This window comes from Lissotriton vulgaris, chromosome 10 (assembly GCF_964263255.1).
Source record: "Lissotriton vulgaris chromosome 10, aLisVul1.2, whole genome shotgun sequence".
Lineage (NCBI taxonomy): Eukaryota > Metazoa > Chordata > Amphibia > Caudata > Salamandridae > Lissotriton > Lissotriton vulgaris.
In genome coordinates this window covers 489,486,316-489,508,766 of record NC_141698.1, presented here as the reverse complement: position 1 = coordinate 489,508,766, position 22,451 = coordinate 489,486,316, and the positions used below count along the sequence as shown (strand labels likewise).

General features: G+C 44.4%; 1 protein-coding gene across 3 annotated transcripts in view; it reads left to right on the top strand.

Moving 5' to 3' along the window:
- Positions 1-22,451, top strand: part of SMARCD3 (SWI/SNF related BAF chromatin remodeling complex subunit D3) — a 1,454,082-nt gene that overhangs the window by 1,158,712 nt on the left and 272,919 nt on the right. The gene's annotated exons all lie outside the window — the stretch shown is intronic.

Sequence of the window (22,451 nt, the reverse complement as noted above, 5' to 3'; positions counted from 1 at the left end):
GTGCTGATCTCGCGACAGCTGGGTGTTTGGTGGCGGTAATTGGCCTGTCTGAGTGTGCCCCCTCTGAGACGGATTGCGGCTATCGGGTGTGGCGTTGCATACCACCCGGTGCTTATATCCCGCGCCCTACCGCTGGCTGCTGACGTACCAAGAAGTTCTTTAGATGCCTGCGACACGTCGCTGAGGATTACCATGGGGAGACAAGACAGATCGCAGCCTAAGCTGACGTTTGACAAAAGCAAAACGCTGGGGCCCGTGGATACTCCTACTCGTGCAGAAGGGGAGGATGCTGACACTGCATCGGTAGGGGATAAGACTGAGCCGGATTTACGTACTATACTACTGGCCATGGAGAGAAACTTGCAGGGCGGCATCACCTCTCTGGGGACCAAAATGGATGCCCTTACATACCGAATGGACCGCATGGCAGAGCTCCTTGACAAACATGCTGAACGCATAGATATATCAGAGAGATGTATTGGAGAAGTTGAGGAAGCACAGACGACCCTGGATACTGAACATAAGCAGCTTGGTAGGGTGCTCCAAGTTCTCCAAGACACGGCAGAGGACTTGGAGGCCCGGTCTCGTAGATGCAATATACGCATCACGGGCCTGCCGGAATCCACTCAGACTGGCAACATGGAGCTGTTCGTGGAAGGATGGCCTGTTGAAGAAACTGCTGGGCGAGACCGCATTCTCTGGGATGTTCGTCGTTGAGCGAGCACACCACACCCTGGGCCCGCGACCCAAGCCAGGAGTACCCCCTCGGCCCATAGTTGCCAAGATGCTAAATTATAGGGACCGGGACGTTGCTCTAAAACTGGCCCCGCGAGAAGCAGCCTCTGCACTACGAGGGGAGCACGCTCTCCTTATTCCCTGATTTTACCGCTAAAGTACAAGAGGCCCGACGACAATTTGTCCCAATGAAGCGTCAACTACGCGAGCTGGGCGTTGACTATGCAATGCTCTATCCAGCCAAGCTGCGGATTAACAGACGGGGAAAGTCCACGATTTTTACGGACCCGAGAGCGTTACAGAAAGCCATGACCGACTGGCGCAGGGATCGGCGTAGCACGGACGATGATGACCTATCGGGAGAGGCCTTGGGCTGACACATGGACGACCAGGATTGACTTTGGGATTCCTCATTGGTGAGAGCAGCTACCACTACCCCAGAGCTGGAGAGACATGCTCTTTCGCCCGGGGGTATTGCCGTGCCCGCCTTGCACTTGGATAGCTGATACATTGCATCGCTGGAATTCTGCGAGCAGATACGCCACTACAGGGACGCAGTGAGTCTGGTTTGATTGGTGAAGCACCCTGCACTCCTACCCCCCCCCCCCCCCACTTCTTTGATTGCTTATTACAGAGCCTGGACCTATGGCTTAGCGGGGCTCGCTCCGCTAAATTTGCTGCGACTGGAGCAATCACTGTTGAACCAAGGCCTGTTATATAACGATGTGTTGAAGCTGTAGGGAACTGCAGTAGTTTTTCTTTCTAGGTTACATGTTTACCGGACCATGCGGCTGATTGCGGAGTTCTAATCAGGGGGGGATGTTCCTAGTTCATCCCCTTGATGTTTGCTGCTTGCTTATGGGGTCACTGATAGTCATATTAGTCTTTTTCTTTTTACTTAGGTTGGAGGGGTGGGATGGGGCGATAAGCTGCTAGTTTGATTATTGTCACAACATATTGGAGAGCAGGCTACCTTTGCCCTTGTGTTTTGCATACTTCCTCTACCTTGCCTTTTTAGCTGTGGACGATTCGATTTATTGTATTGTGTTGTTTGGCTTACTTCATTGGGATTAGGCCTCCTTGTTTGCAGGATGGGGGGTGTGAGGCTGGGGAAGACAGTAGCACTGTTTTGAATAGAGGGGAGGGAGTTGAGGGAGGTAGGGGGTTGGGGGGCGCGGCCTTGTTGGGGTTGGGCAAGCGTGGGTGGGGGGTTGGGGGATTTCATGCGTTTTCCTTTTTTTCCAGTTAATGCAAATGGAAGTATGTGTAATAGGTGCAGATGTTTTAGGGACCGTTGTTGGCATGACAGATGGCAGCAGTGCGTGTTGCTCATTGACAAATAGGGATACACTAGCTGACACATATATACATTGCCATCGCTATGGCACAAAGCATACTTAATGGTGATGCTGTCCGTTCGCGCACTGTGTCCCCTGGACGGGTACAACAGACACACGACAATGACACTATAGTTTTGCTGACCTGGAATGTTAGGGGGCTAAATGATCATAGGAAGGTAAGGCGAGTACTCCAATACCTCTCACAACATGCGATTGACATAGCGTTGTTGCAGGAGACCCATCTGTGAGCAGACAGTACAACACTACGTTATAGAGGCCTTCAGTGTCGTGTACCTGCGGCCGGATTTACCTCAAGTGCTAGGGGGGTTCTTACTTGGGTGAACCCAAGGTGCCATTTGACGCTCACTCCAGTTGAGACAGATGTTGAGGGCTGCTATGTCATTACTAAATGCGAAGGGAAAGGTATGACATTTCACATTGTCAAAGCCTATGGCCCAAACTTTGACTGCCCTTCATTCTACGTGACCCTCGCCAGCAAAATTAGGAATCTTGGGGAGGGGCATATCCTAAGGGGAGGCGATTTTAACCTCACACTACAACCAGCTCTGGATCGATCGGACGGATCCAGCAGGCGACCTTCGGCTTCCTCTCGAGTACTGACTGCGGAGATGCTTAAATTGGGGGTACAGGATGTCTGGAGGACTAAACACCCAACGCAAGCGGATGCACACACTACTCCTCACAATATGACATACACATCCGCATTGATTATTGGCTCCTCTCCTCGCACCTCCTCTCCAGTGTACAGGCATGTGTCACGCTCCCACGCACCTACTGTGACCATTTTCCTGTACTGGTTACCCTCTGCGCCCTGGTGCGTCCTCCTCCCCCCTTCTCCTGGCGTCTGCCACCATATAGCGGGTGTGGCCGTGGCTTGTCTGCTCTGTTTAGCCAACCTCCTCCCCCCTTCTCCTGGCGTCTGCCACCATACGCTTTGCTAGATGACGCCTTTCGCGAAGAACTGGCGACAGAAATAGAAGACTTCTTTAGTAGAAATGAGGGAACAGTGGAGTCCTTCCTCACGGTGTGGGAATCCTTTAAAGCGTACATCCGTGGAGTCATCATCTCTAAACATGCTGGTGTCCTCAAATCCATTCAAGACTGCTTGGCGTTATTAGAGAATCGTCTTAAGAGTATAGAGGCACGTTTGGTGCGGTATTCAAATGCGGCCCTGACACAGGAGCTGGCACAGACACTCCGGGAGTATCATGAGGAGGCAGATGCTGAGGTTAAACATCATCTAGGGAAGTACGCTATCGCCCGCTCCTACGGGGAGGGTGAGCGCCCAGGCGCAGTGTTGGCCAGGTTGGCTAAACAGAGCAGACAAGCCACGGCCACACCCGCTATACGGTCTCCGCTAGATGACGGAGAATTGACCGAGGCTCAAGTTGCAGACCGTTTTCGCTACTACTACGCCACCCTCTATTCCTCCAGGGGCCCGCTGTCAGAGGACAGTATCATGGACTATCTCACGTATATCCAGCTACCTTGGCTCACTAACACACATCGTGAGTTCCTTGTTTCGCCGTTCGAGAGAGAGGAGATAGTTTGGGCATTGTCCTATATGAGGGCTGGCAGTGCTCCGGGTAGTGACAGGTTTCCTGCCTCCTTTTATAAAACGTTTTCTGATTTACGGATCCCTAAGTTATTAATGCTCGTTGAACAGGTTGCGGAGAGTGGTACAATGCCTCCAATGATGAATGAAGCAATTATCATTATGCTATTAAAGCCGGGTAAACCTCCGGAGAACTGCACCTCCTACCGACCGTTATCTCTTATCAATGTTGATGTGAAAATCTTTGCGAAAATTATCGCTAATCGTCTTAGCCCCTTGATACCAACCGGAAAAGGGAGACTTTGTCCCTAGCCGCACCTTGACCTATAAGTTGTGTACAGTTTTCGCAGCTTTCCAGCACACCCAACAGGAAGTACCGGCAGTGGCGGTCTTCCTTGACATGGAAAAGGCGCTTGATTCCGTAGAATGGCCTTTCCTCCATGCGGTGTTGAAGCGCATGGGGGTGTGGGATCTCTTTATTCAACTGCTGAACACGCGTCCCCAGCAGCAAGAGTCCGTATAGGGGCGATTACGACTGAACCCTTTCCTATAGGTCGCGGTACCAGGCAGGGCTGCCCTCTCCTCTTTGCCCTGGTCGCAGAGCCTCTCGCCTGCGCCTTACGGGAATACCGTGGTCACTGAGGTATTCGTTTCCCCGGGTACAATTTGATAGTATCTACATATGCAGACGATACCTTGCTTTACGTTAGAGATCCGCAGGCCAATCTCTCGTGAGTGCTGTGGGAGGTTGTCTTGTTCAGCTCGCTCTCTGGGATCCATGTGAACTGGAGCAAAACTGTAATGTTCCTGCTCACTCCGGCCACGAGACGGGTCGACTCGGATTGTCCTATTCAATGGACCACTGTTTCGGTCAGATACCTGGGCATACGGCTTCACACAGACGCGGAGGTGGTCCTTAGGGAAACTTATGGGGTAACCGTCTCCAAACTAGAGGATGATGTGGAGAAATGGATTGGCCTTCCCCTCTCTCTCATGGGCCGTATTTCGTTGTTAAAGATGACGGTGCTCCCTCGCTTCCTGTTTCTAGCAATATTCTGATATTATTATCTAGTGTTTTTTTTAAACTATTACATTCCCTGGTGCTGCAACTTGTTTGGGCTGGTAAACAGCCGATAGTAGCGTGGGATATCCATATACGTCCTTATGAGGACGGGGGATTGCAAGCGCCTGATTTGGAGTTATATTATCGGGCTGCCCAGGGAGCTCATGCTTATGGTTCGATGCACAGCCCGGTCACTGCCCCACACATACGCATCGAACAGATAGTAGCGGACCCGACACCGCTGCCAGAACTATTGGCTCGCCCCCGTGATCGGCGAACGGGCCTCTTAAATTCGCTTAATGTTGTTACACACGCTTGGCATCATCTTCTGAATGCGCAGGACTGCTCCCTATTGTATGCTCCGGAGCCAAAACTAGAGTGGTGTTCGTGGCTCGGGCCGTGCAGGGACCGTGGGGTGTTGACGGCGCTTGCTAAGTAGGATATACACACAATTGGAGACCTCTTCCTCGGTGGCACGGCTGAGGTGGATGGCGGCGATGGGCCTGGCGTTACCCCGCTTCAAATTTCATAGGGTTAGACTCGCTCTCCGGGACTTGCTGGGTGAGGACATGGCAGAGCCTCCGATGGTAACAGTGTACGACTATGTGGTTACGGCTAAATCGCCAGCTCGGCTCATCTCGCGAATTTACAATGACACGCTGGCTGAAAAAACAACGCATTATGCCAAGCCCAGATTAGCATGGCAGACTGACTTGGAGCATGACCTCCCAGAGGACAAATGGAGGTATTGTTGCGCCAATATTAGGCGGGTGTCCCTTAACGGCTGGCACCGGTTATTGCACTTTAAATTTCTCAACCGGTTGTATTATTCCCCTGAGCGTTTGTTCAGATATGGTCTGTGTGAGTCGCCTAACTGTGAGCGTTGCTCGGCACAGTCTGCAGATTTTTTACATCTTGCCTGGCTCTGCCCTAGAGTTGCATATTTCTTGAACGCTGTGTTTAACGAGGTGAACAAGGTCTGTGGCTTATCACTGTCCCCCTACCCGCTGCTTGCGTTGCTTTGGTTATTCCAAAGATATAGTACCCGTATATCGTCGGCTGGTGGACATGGCTTTCCTTGTTGCTAAGCGTTGCGTAGCGCTCACCTGGATGAGAGGGCCAACCCCGACCCTATCCAGATGGTCGAGGGATATGTTATATTGCTGCACGCAGACGGGTTTATATAGCTAGCTTTTACCCCCCCCCCCCGTAATCGTCCAAAGAACTATTGGTCACTATACATGGTGAGGAGGTCTGTAGCGGAGGACGGAGACGCCAGGGGCATTGGGTCGGACCAGGAGGCGACATGTACACCAGAGCGAGCTGAGACAGGAACATAATATAAGTACGACTTGGACTGCCATTAATGAAGAATGTGATAGATTGCGTTTTTGTTGTTCCCGATGTGGAGGGGTACTGTGTGAGGGCTAGCGATATTGTTGTGGTCAAGAGTAGCGCGCACAAATTGAGATGTTGTATTATTAGTATGTAGACACTGCTGTCAAAGAGTTACTTGCCATTTGATTGTAATTGATTGTAACTCTTTGAAATGCCAATAAATAAAATAATAATAAAAAAAACCTAGGTCTAGTACGAGGGAAGAAGTAAGTGAGGTGTAGCTTAAGTTTAGTATTCTTTTTGCCTAGAATCTATTCCAAGAATTCTCTATGGTCTAATCAGCTCTGTACCTTGGTTTTAGAATGAAGGAGGTCTTGCATCTCTCTCTCAGGACTCGATTTCCCAGCAACCCGCAAGGGTAGCCTGGAAACACTGGAGCTGGATTTCTCTGCAGGAGAAAAGACAGATTCTCTCTCAGTGCGTCAGCTGGAGGGTCGACTTCCTTTGGCACTTGCTGTAGCAGGGCGTCGGGCAAGTAGACAGTCGAACTGCTCCAAACCACTGTGTGTTTGCCTGGGCTAATGTGGGCATATTTATACCTCGAAGGTGCCAAGTTTGACGTAAGTTTGGACATAATAACATAATCAAAGACTCAGTTCTTTTATAAGCATCTAAACATATCTAAAGCATGTGTTTATAATCGCAACCAAAATACATGAAAATATGAATTCGAAACGGCTGTACTTGAGAAAAAAATTAGTAAGTCTTGAGAAAAAAATTAGTAAGTCTATAGTAAGCATTTTAAAGGAAATGATGTCATTCTAAGCATAAATATGATATCGGAAATGCAAACGCAATGAATTATGAGATTACATTTATGAAAAAATGGCTCTTGAATACAGAAGATAAGGTCGAGACCATTCCATAGCAGAATATATAAACTGTTTTGGTTTTGAGGACAAGGCCAAATATTGTGTCAAGGAAGTGTTTTGAAAAGAATTTCTTGTTCTCTAAGAATAGTTCTACTTTAAGCAGATTATTCTGTGCCAAAAGGAAAAAGTTCAAATTAAATCGTAGAAAAATATAGCTCCCAATTTAGAATGTTTTGTTTTGAAAAAGCGAAGGCCGGATTTCAGAGTTCATGGAACACTGTGTTCAAGATTTAAAAGTTATTCTCGGTGTCAGGAGAAAACATCAGATCGTCTAGGCTGGCAAAGAAACCGTCTACCATAGTAGGCGAAAGTGGAACTACTTCATCAAGTAGATAAAATCTGCACAAATGAGAAGCATTGCTGTCAGCGTTATCCGCATTAGCGATGTTCACAGTAGATGGTGCCTGTGTGCCTGTTGTATCTCACCCTCAGTCATACTTGCCGGTGAGACCTCAGTGAATGCCGTCATCAGGATTGGTAGCCGTTGGGGACAACACGATGCTGAGTCGTTACCGGACCTAGCAAGGCGTCAACATCCAATGGCAGTACTGATGGAAGTGTAAGACAGTTGTCCAATACGCATTCTTCTCCGCAAAGCAGGCATCATAGAACAGGTAAGATGCAATCTTGCCAGATTGGTCTGAATGAAAGGAACCAGGTGATATTCAGATCTCTTAAACGAGCCAAGCCAAGAATCTGTGTAATCCTTTGAAGGTACCGCATGGCTAGGAGGGCTTGTTCCATTGTAGTCTGGGTATCGTTGGTGACTGGACTTGCCATATCGGAGCAGAAGCAATAAAAATAAAATCCCTGCTACGAGTCCCAAAATGAGAGGCAGGCCGCCGAACACAGAGTGCACAAAATTTGGAAAAATGCAAAGGACTGCTTCAAATGGTTCTAAGAGTCCCGAAAAAATTGTCTTAAATACATGTGCGATGCCGCTGGTATCCGACATGTTTAAGATTTTACCTAACATTTCTGCGAAATGTACTGGGCAGTTTGTTGATAATAATGCATGTATCTCTTCAGAAGTCCTTGCAACTTGCAGATCATACGTTTCTCTGGACGAGGTAAGTTGCACAGTTTTTTGCAAAAGAATGGCTTTCATTCTGCTTAAAGTATCAATTTATATAGAAGAGATATTCAGTGAAGGCCATAACACCGACTCCCTGTCTGTCTTGCTTTTGGAAACAATAATTGCATACAACAAGTGACCCTGGCTGACGTACTAACTAGATACGCTTTTCCTGGCAACATGCCACAACAGCTGTGATCATTGAGCATAACGTAGCTGCCATTGGAAAGCTGCCTGAAAATTGGTTCTATCACCGCTGCTGGTGAACCGTGCAGGTGACAAGAAAGGTTATTTGAAGAACCTTCGCAGGCTCCGTGTAAATAAATACCTTGACACAAAAGTGTACCGCTTAGTGAGTTCTTACAATTTTTACCACTAAGAAATACTTCCTTTCCCCCACTCCAACATTTGTGTGTGTATTGTAAATTCCAGGTCGACTTGCTGTATTCTTTACCCAACTTTTCATACAGGCCCACTGGTATGTGTCTTAAGCAATACTGAAACTGGAAAATTGTCACTGGTGTTGTGATGGTGCCATGTATTATCCATTCTACAACTGGTTTCTCAGAAACAGTAAATGGTAATCTTTCCAGTTTTTCAATGTCCGGCACTGTATAGTCTGCTCCTCTTTGTGCCAAAGAGATTTGTTTATCTTTAAGGTTAAATACAACAAACAATGACGTGGTGTTGATTAGACACCATGGCACGTAGCCTGAATGGAGATTTTGTAACGTCCAGCCTAGCTGCATTATAGAACGTAATTGAGACTGGCCATGTTGTAACATTAGTAAGTCCTGCTCTATTATGTCAATGGCAGATGATACAGTGCTGTCCAAAGAATACATTCTGGAGGACAGAGTCGTTAACCCATTGTCCACTACAGAGAGAGCTTTCTCTAAATTAATACGATCAATTTCTCGTATTCTTTCTGCAGTTTCCATTTGCGTGATTTTCCATGCTTCATTGTAAGCAGAATATATACCGGCATATATGAAACGGTTTTGACGTGGTTTACGAGGTCCAAGTAAGAAGTCTCGTAAATCAACGCCGTCTTTAAGTAAAGATAAGTGTTGTTTAATTTCTGGAAGTGTGGATTTCTGTAGCCACTCAAGGCATAGTTTTCCTACACTGTATGTTGTTACTATCCCTGTATGTGGTCTCTGGGAATATCTTGGATCTGGCCAATTCACTGTGAACCCTTGTGTTTTGTTCTGGAATCTATCTTGACAGTTATTAGTATCTGTGGGCCAGATTAACCATTTTTTTCAATGAGGATTAGTTCTGTTCTGTTGTAAAATCCTTTCTACGTTTACCTCCTCGTCTGCAGTGTTATTACTGTCAGGCGTGGGCTTGGGTATGGACGGTTTGTTTAAATCTTTTATCTTAGCCAAGCCAAGACAAGATGTTTGTTGAATTGTATCATTTAAAAACATTATTTGTTCTGGGATTATGTAGGCTCTGAATAAGGCTTCTAAACCATGTACCTGCCAGTCTTTTGTGCCCCAGACAGTTTTTGTCTCAATGTTGTCTTTCCAAAAGTCAAAACCTAATGTAGACAGCTGAGCATAAAAGGTCTCAGAATAAATGTGTTTAGTATTGGTCAACATGTTTCTCATTCCAGTTTTATTCTTATTTTTTAAATAAAACGTTTCTGGATTTGTGACATTAATACCTGAGAAGTATGGAAACTTCTCATAAAATGTTTTTGAGCTGTCCTTTGGTGGCGTTGGACAATGTTCCCATTGATTATAAATAAAAACATTTCTAGGGTTTGCAGATTTATGCAAATAATGGTGACCATAATGATTAAAACAATACATTTGTTCATAATCTGATGAACCTTCTAATTATTCATGTTTTGTAAATTTAGCTGACATTTCTAAATCTGTCATCATATTATTAACAGTTTCAAAATCCCAATCATCAGAAAATGTGCTGGGTGAGACAAAGTCACTCAAAGAAACCTTAAACTGGTGTGGAAACTTCAACAGCTCCACCTGGCCATAAATGTCATAATCAGTTGTGTCCCATGCTATACCACCAGGTATAGGACGGCTGTGATGTTCACTGATGACAGGTCTCTTCGTTCGCGATGTGATGATTTGTGAGGTTTCAGGAGCAAGTTGATGTTCTTACTTGCTGTGTCCATTGTACTGTATTTTCCATCTATCATCTTTCCCAAACTTAAAACAAGAACGAGCCAAAGCAGGAGAAAAAGTACACCTAACACGATCCAAAATTCAACCCATGGTGAAACCAAATATGTTTTTTCAAGCTGATGAAGGAGTTCTGTTATTTTTCTTTGAAAGTTGTATTTGCTGGCATATTTTCAGGTTCACTGGGATCCTTTATCAAAGTTGATGAAATAGCCAGAGGCAGTTCTGTCAATTGTTGGAATTGCATCAGGATTGTTTGGAATCTTTGGAGCTGCTTCTTCCTTTGTCATATTTGTAGTCAGAGGCTATATCATTGTAGACCGGTGATTCTTGACAAACTGTTATTTGGGTCTCAAGAGGTACAAGTTCCATGGCTTTGTTGCATAGTCCTTCTTTTCATACTGCAGGTTTATTAAAGGTGATAAGTCTTTCAGTTTCAACCTCTTGGATTGTAGCAAGATTAGGTCTTCTGCTTCATCTTGGGAGTCCACTGGGCCTACTGCTTATTATCGGTTTGACCAGGTCGATGGACACAACTCTGTTCTCCCTTTTACCAGCAAGGGGCGGTAGTAACACTGATCTTGTTCCGTGGATTGCTAAGACAGGTACTGTGTTACAATAAAGAAAGATCCATAGTCTGTAGATGTATTCAGGATCATAACTTTATTTCATCTTCAGATCCATGAGATAGTGTAGAGACAGACTAGAGACCCCACCAAGGTCAGTTCCCCTGCTCAGCCCCTCATGCCAACTGACATCTCCTTACTGTTCAACATTCCAATGACAGCATCAAGGGCCAAGCAGTAGAGCAGGGGTAAGCATAGGGAGAATGCACAAGACATGTTACATTACAACATACTGCTTTTCTGTAAGAAGGCCCAAATTCCTTCTCCACTGTGATCTTTTCCCTGACTAGATCTCCAATCTTTGGAATCCAGATAGGTTGTGCTGGGACAGGTGTTTTTTCTTCCGTGGTCGTTGGCTTCTGTAACGTGTTACTCAGACTTCTTCTTGTTTCATTTAAGTCCTGTCAAACAGCCAAACAATCTTTGAAATCAAAGGGTTTTGGTTCCACCACTGAAGTTTGAAAATCGAGGTCTTCGATTATCATTCTAGCACCAAAATGATTCCACCCAGAGAATTTCTTGGCAGATTGTTAAGACTACGTTGGACACTTATTAGATGTTTGACCCACCCATCACCTGAACCTAATACCCTAGCTGTTATAGATTGCTTCATGTCACGGTTTTTTCTTTCCACTACCGCATTTCCCTCAGGATTGAATGGACTTGAGTGCCGCAATGCAACGCCCAAGCTGATCATGGCCTCCTTGTAAGCCAGAGAGCTAAATGCAGGACCCTGGTCAGAATGTAGCGTGCCGATTGCGTATGTGCTTATAAAGACTTGCAAATCTTTTGTAACAGTTCTGGCATCAGCTGAGCGTTGTGGCCACATCCAAATGAATCTTGTCCTAATAGTTGTGGGACCGCATACGTTCTTTGTGACGTTTGCGTGTAGACAGTCTAATGCTGTCTAACAATGGTGTCTGAACTGGGCTGGCTACACTGTAGTTAGGTATCTGGTAGTTTTCAAAGCTATGATCTCTGTAACAGACATCGCAATTAATTCCAAATTCGTAAACTTGGACGCTCATTTCTGGCCACCAGTACATCTCTTCTAACTCTATTAGAGATTTTAAGATCCCCTGATGTGTTAGACCCTCTCCCATATGTGCTTCGTGAACCAAAGCACCTCTCCAGTTCCTGTTTGGAATTACTCTGTCCCCCACTCCAGGGATTCGAGCAAAGGGAACAGAGTTTCTATCAATTATGTATGTATACATGAGTGTATAGTTCAGAGGTAATGCTGCATAGCTACCTTTCATTAGGCTTTTACAGCTAGCAATGTTTCACCGTCTATTACTCTTTTTGAATTAGTGATTGTAGCTACGGAAGCCGTTTGCACAGCTGCCTTCGCTGCCTTTTCAGCCAATGAATTCCCTGCAACGTGAACCCCATCGCGCTGATGACTCAGTGTATGAATCACGTGAGTCTTTTGTAGTCCTTTTCGTGAATGAACTACTTGTTCCCAAAGCTTTTTATGCTTGATTGTGCGACCTTTTGTATTTTTTAAACCATTTTGAACCCAGTTCTGCAGATATTCATTGTAAGATTGGAGATAGTAATACGAATCACACACTATGAGTGTGGGGAATTCGCGATTGGTATTTTCAAGCGCCATCTTGAAAGCCTGTAGTTTAGCTCGCTGAGCTGTACAGTCTCCAAGTGATTGAGTTTTAGTGACCATTGGTCTGAATTTACCTTCGTGCCAGCAACCTTTAACAATCACGCACGCAGCACTATAGGCTTGTTTACCCCCAATTGCGGGTTGTGCTGACCCATCTGTATAAATTATACAGCCGTAATGTTCTAGAGGCAGAATTTCAGTCGGCAGAGGACATTAATGTTCGTATTGTAGGAATTCTTGTGTTTTCAAGTAGGGGTCAAAGACGTATTCAACGTCTGTTGCAGCAAGAGAATTAACCCATTGTATCCATCTCGGACTTAAAGCCTTAGCATTCGGAATGCTTGCTTTCGTCACTGCCTCTAAGGCAGGTACAGGTGTAACGATCATTATGCGTTTTCCCTGTGCGAGAGCTCTCTCTTTTGCTATTGTAGTTTGAACCGCTGTCAGAATTTTTTCTGTAGGAGTGAATTTCATTTCAGCTTGTGTGTACAAGTGTGATTTAAATGCTATTGGTACCTTTTCACCTTCATTAAAGGTCAGATATGTGAATCTGCATCTCCCTGGGATGATTCGGATCACAAGGTTGCGCACGTTGACGCATCTGTAACTGTGTTTTTGCTAACATGTCTGTTGGCACTGAACGCAAAATTTCTGTGTGATTTTGAGTCCGATTGGTTTGTTTGAAATCTGGTTTGATTAGTTCGTAGAGAGATTTAACCCTTTCTGCATAATTTAGAACATAACTTCTTCCAAAGTTCAGGAAACCTAGAATTGAGTAAGTTTTTCAGCGTTTTAGGGGGTTGGAGCAGCGCACATTTCTCTAGAAAGTTAGCTGCCAGGCTTTTGCCTTCACTTGATAACTCGTAGCCTAAAAATAGTACGTTGAGGTGGGCAATTTGTGATTTCTTAAAATTGAATTTGTACCCTTCAGAAGCGAACCTAAGTATTATGATGTTCACTCTTTTCAAGTGCACGTCCAAATCATCGTCTATAAGATAGATGTCATTGACATAAGATAATGCCTCATCATCATACGTTTGTAGTAACTCTGTTAACCCTGGAATATTCATGTATCCCTGGGGGAGACGGCAAAATTGTCCCTGTGTCCCCATAATTGAGAAAGCGGTCAAATACCTACGTTCTGCTGCAAGGTTTTGACAGAAAAACCCATTTGAAATATCTAATGTGGTTTTATATTTTTTTACGCACTATGTTATTGATCAGTGCTGTACTGTGTGCATTTTGTACTGCAACAGTTTTGCAACAAGAGTTTGTGTCTGTAGTCCAAAACTAGACGATATGTATTGTCTGGTTTGGAGACAGGAAACAAAGGAGTGTTCATCGATGAGATGCATGTTTCAATCACCCCTTGGTATTCAAGTTGATCTAAGATATCTATGACTTGTTTTTTAGCTTCTTGCTTAACTGGATACTGCCTTTGTGCAGTAGACTGATTTTTTAACTGGATTTTATGGTGAGGAGAGTCCTCATTTCACCCTATGTGATTTTTGTATAATGCTGGAGCCTGGGCCATGCCCATTTTCTGGCACATGTGTATTTTTTATGAATTGGAATGTGATTAGAGAAGGCTGGCATAATTATCTCTTCGCCATGTGGGCACTCCATGACAAATTCAGGTGGCCAGTCTTGTTCAGCTAGAAGAATGTCATAACCCTTAGATAGCTTCTCCCAAAAGAGTGCATTTATTTTCCTAGGTATGTCCCCCTCCATCCGGAGTGTTGCTTCATATAACTTATGGGGTACACTAACCCTGGTGTCGGCAGTTTCAACTTGAATGCATTCATTCAAGTCCACTGTCTCCAGATGATCCTTCAAGATCTTGCGAGCTACGGTGACTTCTGCTGCGCTGTCTAGCATTGTCTGGGCCCACTCCCCGTTCTTGAATAGTGTCCTCAAGATCCACAGCATGTCTAATCTTTACACTTGCTACCTTCTTCTTGGTGAATTGAGTTTTCTTATTTTTTGGAACTTGCTGTTCGTCTTTGGACTTCACACGTTCTTCTTTTTGTTCTGATCGTCCTCTTCTTTCGGATTTTTGCGAGGAAGTCTGAAAGGTACAAGAGGAACGTGTATCAGTATCTTGATATCTATCAGGTTTTCTCAAATGATCCCTATTTCTGAGGTTATACCTCTTTTCAGAGGGCTCCCGCTGGGGAGACTTACCCCCCCCCCCCCCCCCCCCCCCCGTTTGGGGAGATCTTCCTCTGGACTGAGAACGCTTTTCTTTAGGAAATGTTTGTTTAGTGCTTTCCCACTTCTTTTAGGAGTAGTGAGATTATTTTTAATAAAAACCTTTTCAGGATTTTCTGTTAGTTGGGGTTTTAACGGTTTCCCACCCAAACTCTCTCTACCTAGTTCTTCACATGGTTTTTCAATAATTCTTGCAAATTCATATGGCTGCTCTGTTATATCTGTTTCCTTTAGCTTTTGGCGGATTGCCACAGATGCTGCTTCACCTTTAATGTTGGCTAATAGTATAGCAGAGACCTGTTTGAAATCTTTTAGTAATTTCATACCAAGATTCAAGGCAGGTTCTGGTCCGTATTCATTTTTAATCTGTCTTAGGACGTCTGGTATTACCGCTATAGATAGAACACCATGTGTTTTTGTGTAGATTGAAGCAAAGACTGTACCCCAAGTGTCACAGTCCCCCACATGTGGTGCTATCCCCATTGGTAAACAGATTGTCAGAATTCTGTGTTTCTCATGAGGTGTACTATCAGGAAATACTGCCTCTATCTGAGTAATTTTTGGGGCTAACCAAAACGGAATTTGTTCCCTTTTTGCCGTCAATTTACCAATGACTGATTGTATAGTCTGTGGTGTGATTTTGTTTGTGTTCCTCTGGTGAGGGGTGTGCTGTGGAATCAGTAGTTTGGACTGTTAAGGTGCGCATGACATATTGAACCAATTGTCTATGTATTTTAATTAACTGTTTTAGCTGTGCTAACAGTTCCGGACCTGTCATGTTTTCAATGTCAGGATGTGGTGTATAGCTGGCTAGTACCGGCCATGTTGCTCCTGGTCTACCTAGTGGACTGAGCCTGGTAATATGATTTTGATGTTGTAGGGCGCCTTTAAACCAGAGCTGATGGTCTTGGTAAGTTAATGGAATTTCAATGTCCTCGTAAGGAACGTATTCCACTGGAGGTTCCTCTTCTTTGTAGTAGTGGAACTCATGTGTTACTGCATTTGCTGCAGGAAACTGAATCCATGAATAGAATACCTCTGTCTGCCGATATTCATGTGCCTCTATAACTAAGATTACTTTACCACCTCTAGGTGATACTCCATTATTTATGAGTCTGTAAGTTATAGTTTTTCTTACATTTGCCGGGATGATTTTAGCATCCGGGTCATTTTGTCGGACGCTTGTGTCGTGTAATACTGCTTGAGCTGCTTCTGCTGCTCTAGCTAATTCGTGTCACTATTCATTATTTTCTTGACTGAAAGTTTGCAGAACAAGTTTCAAGGAAACAAAGATAAGGTGCACAATATTTTTTGAACACTGTATCCTTCAACGTTGAATAAAAACCAAAACTAATACATAGGATTTTTTTGTTCTACTCAGTTTACGGCGGATATTATATGCTTTTAACCACTCCAGACGTCTATTGGAGTATTTTACGGGAAAAAAGGGGTCTGTGTGAAAAGCATGACTGAGTTACTCTAGTATCTAGCGTTAAATTATTGCCTTACCAAATGTTGGGCGCCATGTAGTGTAGTTCCTATATTCCCAATAGGCTCTGCACATTGGAATAACATATACTATAGTTTAGACGTGGGACTAGGGTCGACTAGGTCTCTTTCAAATATATTAGACTTAATTGTGAGTGCAGCTAGCTCAGAGGTCACTAGAAACTTTCTCGAATTCACAAGAAGGGATTAGTTTCTGACAACCGCATAAACATGACAACTTTGTTCCCCAATAATAAGAAATCAATCTCTAGAGTCGCGGAAACAATAGATAGTTATTTTTACTCAGTCAATCGTGCATGCTTCGTTTCACAGGAGGTGCTGAGAAATAGAGAGACGGGCGATTTCAATAAAATGTATTTATTGAACAGTCTTCTTTCTCAAGCATAAGAAGTGAACTGCTACAATCGTAATACTGGTTATAAAGTACAATGCGTACAGTATAAAGAGTATTATAAAGTAATACTGTAAAAGCATGATATGGTTTCTAAGCTATATAAAATAACATAAAATACATAAATAAATAATGACTAAAAGTACTCAACTGGTGCTTCTAAAATATGCCTACCCTGGTGTACCTAACCTAGGTCCAGTACGAGGGATGAAGTAAGTGAGGTGTAGCTTAAGTTTAGTATGCTTTTTGCCAAGAATCTATTCCAAGAATTCTCTAAGGGTCTAATCAGCTCCGTACCTAAGTTTTAGAATGAAGGAGGTCTTGTATCTTTCTCTTAGGACTCGATTTCCCAGCAACCTGCAAGGGTAGCCTGGAAACACTGAAGCTGGATTTCTCAGCAGGAGAAAAGACAGCGTCTCTCTCAGTGCATCAGCTGGAGGGTCAGCTTCCTTCGGCACTTGCTGTAGCAGGGCGTCGGGCAAGTAGATAGTCGAACTGCTTCAAACCACCGTGTGTTTGCCTGGGCAAATGTGGGCATATTTATACCTCGAAGGTGCCGAGTTTGACGTAAGGATGGACATAATAACGTCATCATAGACTCAGTTCTTTGAAAACTCCATGAGTTCTTGGATAAATCATTATTCAAGCAAGGAGAAGTTCCTGACTGCTGAAGGCGGGTTTTTCCAAGAAATCGTTGTGGATTCTCAGAACTAGCGGAAGTAGCCATGCCGTATTTGGGCTGCATAGGCTAAGTCTAAATATGGTTATTATTTCTATGGCTATATAAGGATAGGGTGATTTATACCTATATATGGGCATGAATGGGAACATTACACTAGGGTCCCGGATTCATATACACTAGTACTTCAGAAGTCAGTTGTATGAAAATGGGTCACATTTTTGTTCACTTGAAGATTCTGCTTGTGTTTTTTAGGTTGGTTGTTGTATCAGAGACAGTGGAACATATTCAGAATACAATCAAGTGTGTGAGGGAAGGGGAAAATACAGCAGAATCCCTTCATAAGGTTAAGCCTGTCCAGTTTGTGCATCTCTGATAGATGTCCAGGCAAACTATAATGTATTACCTTTGTAATCTGATAGAGCGCAGCTTTCCAAACTTTTCATGTTGAGGACACACTTTTTGGAGATGCCTCATTCTGTGACACAGTAAGGCAATGTAGCGAGTCTGCGTAGCGTAGCGAGCCCGAACCACCTAAGGGTGGTTCGAGGGGTTCTCACTCACTCTGTCGGTCTCCCTCTCTAACTGTCTCGCTCTCTCTGTCTCCCTCTGTCTCTCTGTCTCGCTCCCTCTGTCTCCCTCTCTCTGTCTCCCTCCTTTCTCTGTCTGTCTCCCTCCCTCCCTTTGTCTGTCTCCCTCCCTCCCTTTGTCTGTCTCCCTCCCTCCCTCTGTCTCCCTCCCTCCCTCTGTCTCCCTCCCACTGTCTGTCACCCTCCCTCTGTCTGTCGCCCTCCCTCTGTCTGTCGCCCTCCCTCTGTCTGTCGCCCTCCCTCTGTCTGTCGCTCTCCCTCTGCCTGTCGCCCTCCCTCTGTCTCCCTCTCCTTCCCCCTGTCTCCCTCTCCTTCCCTCTGTCTCCCCCTGACTGTCTCCATCAGCCTCCCTCCCTCTGTCTCCCTCTCTCTCTGTCTCCCTCTCTCTCTGTCTCCCTCTCTCTCTGTCTCCCTCCCTCTCCCTCTGTCGCCCTCTCCCTCTCTCTGTCTCCCTCTCTGCCTGTCTCATTCTCTGCCTCTGGCTGTCCCTGTATCTGCCTCTATCTGTCTGTCTGTCCCTGTCTCTGTCTTCCTCCCTCTGTCTCCCTCTCTGTCTCTGTCTGTCTGCCCCTGTCCCTGCGTCTATATGTCTCTCTCTATCCCTGTCTCTGTCTCTATCTCTGTCTGTCTCTGTCTCCCTCCCTGTCTCCCTCCCTTGCTGTCTCCCTCCCTCTCCCTCCCTCTCCCTCCCTGTCTGTCCCCCTCTCTCTCTGTCTCCCTCCCTCTGTCTCCTTCTCTCTGTCTCCCTCTCTCTCTGTCTTCCTCCCTCTATATCCCTCCCTCTGTCTGTCATCCTCTGTCTGTCACCTCACCCCAGCTTCCCGGGCACACACACAGCCGCACCCGAGTACTTCTCAGGTCTTTAAAAGACCATTTACTTCCGAACCATTTTACTATCAACAGAGCAGTCCTTATCATATGCAGGACAATGAGGTTGATGATAACGTTCTTAAGTCTTTAAACACAATGGGCACGGAACGTTTGCCTAAACCCCAATTTCCTAGCCTGGACAATCTGATGCCAAGCGGATTTCCTTTGGGAAGAAACAGCAAACTTTGTGAATCGACTGGACATCCTTTCAGTTGCTCCAGCAGTGGCAGGAAATCCATCCCTTCATACATTTTAATGCACCAGAAAAACAAGTTACAAGACTGGAAATGGTCGACGGATCAAGAGATGGGTCTTCTCAGCTGCGAGCCATCGGATTTTCGGGGTAGGCCCAATCCAGCCTCAGGAACAATGAAAAACACTTCTCTTTCAGGCTCAGCTTGCAGCAGACGACCCGGAAAGGCCTGAGAAGATGTCACTCGAACTATGGGATCCCCATCCGAGAAAGACAGTTTCTTGGCACATGTTCATGAACTTCAATCACAGCAAGGCTTTGGGAGCCTACCTGATGAATTCACAGACATGCTGTTTATGGGCCAAGCAACTCGCAGCAGAGGAAAGATGCTTCAATACATGTATTCACCAATAAAGCAGAAGTCAGCGATGCTACAAAACACTGCTGCAATTCAGAGCACTAGTGCGCAAACAGGTGAATCCCAGATGGAAAGGAAAAGGTCCAATCCACTGTCAGAGAATAGAGAGAGCAGAGTATTAGAAGGCATTTTATTCACAGCTTCCTCCGAAACCCAAGAGAAGGCGACTCTCATTTGAAAAGGTCCCTGGGAGGTGTGATGGGCAAACAAGCCTGAAGTTCTTTTAAAAGACAAAGAAAGATGGTGAATCCTAACAGTAATTTGCATAACTCTCTACTTTAAAGAGACAGACACATTTGTTATAGTTATTGTACAGTATTATAATCATTATTTTAATGATGCATCATGAATAGTTCTACTGCTTGTTTAATGGTGCTTGGCGTTTTACTACTATGGCATGGGCTTTGCTTTTAAGATTCTGTTTAGTTTGAGTACATGAATACTGCTTTTGCTCTGAACATCTGCCTACACTGATGGAAAACAAAAGCTAATTGTCACATTATTTTGCCTTACCTGTGGGGCTGTATTTTGGTGCATCGGGTTAGTCCTGTTCATAGAGCTTTATTGCGCATACAGCTTTTTAAACCTTCACAATATATTTTACATTAAAAGTATTTTTAAAGAAACATAAAAAACTAAAAAGACCATTTACTTGTTAATGGGGCTTTGTTGTGAATCTCCCGGCCCCCATAGAGCAGAGTGTCTTGGAGTCCGCGCGGCTGCGGCTGCGGCTGACTCCGAGAAACTCTTTCAAAGGAATGCCTCCTAATTAGCAGTAGTTATGTGCTAAGTGACCTTAAAGCTGGTGTCATCCTGCGACACACCCACCCTTTGCAGGCGACACAGTACTGTGTCGGGACACACAGTTTGGAAAGCTCTGTGATAGAGATTACTAGCCACAGATTCCTTCACATATTGTATTGCATTGTAATTGCATTTATATAGCGCTTACTACCCATGACGTGGTGTCACATGCGCTTTTTCGGCGGGTAGCACGCTACTCCGGGACCCATAGAGGATTAGTGTTGTATTAGTATAGTGAAACATGCAAGTACATTTTAAGTGGTGGATAGGTTAGTCAGTTATTTGGATTTGGAATGATAGCAGAAGGATAGAGGAGGACAAAGGTTTGTATGTATTTATCGCTTGTTGATGCACGCTATTCAGGAAGCCTATACAGGATTAGTGGTGAATTAATATGGTGAAATATGAAGAAATTTCAGTGGTGGATATTAGTCTGTTAGTTGGAGTGAGAAGGATAGCGGAGGGATAAAAGGGGAAGAAAGATTTGCATTCATAGAGCACTTGTTACCGCTGATGGGTGTTAAAGCGCTTATCTGGCGAGTAGCACACCACTCCGGAACCCATAAAGGATTAGTGTTGAAAATTAGTATAGTATAAATATGAAGTAATTTGAGTAGTAGATATGTTATTCAGTTATTTGGCCAGTATATTAGTATAGTTGAATATGGAATTTGAGAAGTGAACATGTTAGTCTGTTAATTTTGACTGAAAAGGATAGTGGAGGGATAAAAGAGTGAAGGATTTGTTTTCTTCTTTTTTTTAGGTTTTAGCAGTAGGAAGAGGCTTTTGGATGAGTAAACTGGAGTTTTGGAGGGGAGGAGTCAGAGGGAAGAGTTTATAATAGTTTGTTTTAGGGGATCGGTATAGTAAAAAGAGGTGTCAGATGATGCAAGGGGGGGGGGGGGGGTAGAGTAGGAGAGAGTCTAGAAGGGTTATTTTGGCGACCATAGTAGTGGTATGGTGTTTGGGATAAATGAGAGAGTGGATGTAGAGGATATATTTATAAATGTATAGGATGAGAGATAGGGTAGTGCATTGGAAAGAGTAGTAGAAAGAAGTTTTAGATGAGTCAGAAGGCTTAGCTAGAAGATATATTGAGCGAAGTATAGGCTGCGAAATAGGGTAGTGCATTGGAAATGCTAAATTAGAAGAAAGTGATACATATATAGATCCATAATCCATAAGATCCTTGCACACCCTCCCCCCCAGAGCTGCCAAGTACAGGACAGGACCATTGAAATGGAAAACTGCCTCCCCTTAACAGAGGGAGTTATTATCAATAGCTCCTCTCCTGAAAGCATCCCAACAATAGACACAACCCCAGGGAATTGTGACAATCGGTACCCACTTGGAGGAACAAGTGATCAGCTTTCGATAGCTCCACATAGAGTAAATTACACTAACAGTACAGATGACCCACTCCATTCACAAGTCGTAGCCCAAAGTAGGATGTCATTGCCCAATTTACATAGTCCCCCCCCACACTAATAACCAAACCAAAATCGACGAAGAGCTACCACAAATAGTATCATGGTACTCTATTGGAATGTTGCAGGACTTCAGTCCAAATTACATGATCAGTTATGGTTAAATTTTGTGAATATATTTGACATACTTTGCCTGCAGGAATTATGGTCTGTGGAAGAAAATCATATCGAAGGCTATAAGACTTTCAATACACCAGCTATACCATCGGAAAGTGGGAGGCGAAAGGCTGGCCTATGTATATATGTGTCAAATTTATTAAAGATAACTAAAGTATGGCTGGCCGTCTCAGAACCAAATTATCAAGAACTGGTTATGAAAAGAGACAATCGAGAAACAGTCATTTTGGTAAACTTTTATAATAATGCACAAAGGGACCATATAATTGATATTTAAAACACCTTAGAGATGTAATGTCGAATACTGAGAAGGACAATAGGGAAAATGTATTATTGGTTTGGAGGAGCGATTTTAACACTGCGTTGTGTCCACACAGTGAGTATGTATTATGTGACCTAGTAGATGAAATAGATTGTAACCTCCCCCATTTTATTAATAGTTTACAGGGTGATGCCTTAAACGAGATTTTATTCTTCCTAGATATGGGATTTGCAAACGTATTGACCTCGCCACCTATTGACCAGACGTTCCATGGAGGAGGGTTGAACACAATAATAGACTTCATAATAACCCCGAATAGGTCTGCCTCTAGGGTTTTAAGCTTTAAAACCCACGGAAATGTTTTAAGTGATCACTTCCCACAAAGCCAGGAGATTACAGTTGCCTCAAAAATAAGGTTGGCACATTCCGAAAGGATTCAACAATTACAAGGATTAGAA